This window comes from Nothobranchius furzeri, chromosome 6 (genome assembly GCF_043380555.1).
Source record: "Nothobranchius furzeri strain GRZ-AD chromosome 6, NfurGRZ-RIMD1, whole genome shotgun sequence".
NCBI classification, from domain to species: Eukaryota; Metazoa; Chordata; class Actinopteri; order Cyprinodontiformes; family Nothobranchiidae; genus Nothobranchius; species Nothobranchius furzeri.
The window spans coordinates 75369361-75370068 of NC_091746.1; positions in this window are offsets into that span (position 1 = coordinate 75369361).

Genomic DNA, 708 nt, shown 5'->3' on the forward strand with positions numbered 1-708 from the left:
CATTGGTGGTGCCTGTGGTCATAGGGGCACTTGGGACAGTAACCCCGTACTGGAGGAGCGGCTCCAGACACCAGACATCTCAGTCTGGAAAAGGGCAGATCTATGAACAGCTACGATACCTCGCAGAACCCTTAAGCTCCCAGGCCTCTGGTAGAGGACCCGAGCTTGGAAGGACGAGACCACCTGCAGAGCGTTAGATGGGACATTTATAATTTATATGTAAAATTAAGATTAATTTAAGCACTTTGCACATTTACCTTTATCTAACAAACTCCTGGCTGCTTGTTTTTAGTGTTGTGTGTGTGTGTGTGTGTGTGTGTGTGTGTGTGTGTGTGTGTGTGTGTGTGTGTGTGTGTGTGTGTGTGTGTGTGTGTGTGTGTGTGTGTTTGAATCATAAATGGGTGACTGCAGGCTTGGTTTTAGCCTCTTCAGGTAGTTGTTCTGTTGTCCACCAGAGGGCACTGTTGCTCCAAAATCCAACCTCCATCAACAGGTCCAGCAGTCTGGAAAAGCTGCTGTTAACTATGTGACCAGGAATTCTGTTTATTCACGTTAGTTTTACTAATTAAAGAGGTAAAAAATATTAATTTTATTTTGTAGACAAATCTATATCTCCATGATTTAGAAAAGCAGAACTACCGTTTACAATAAAACTGGCCTCACATTTGCTTGTTTAGATTTTAAAAACACTTAAAAGTCTGTCTTACA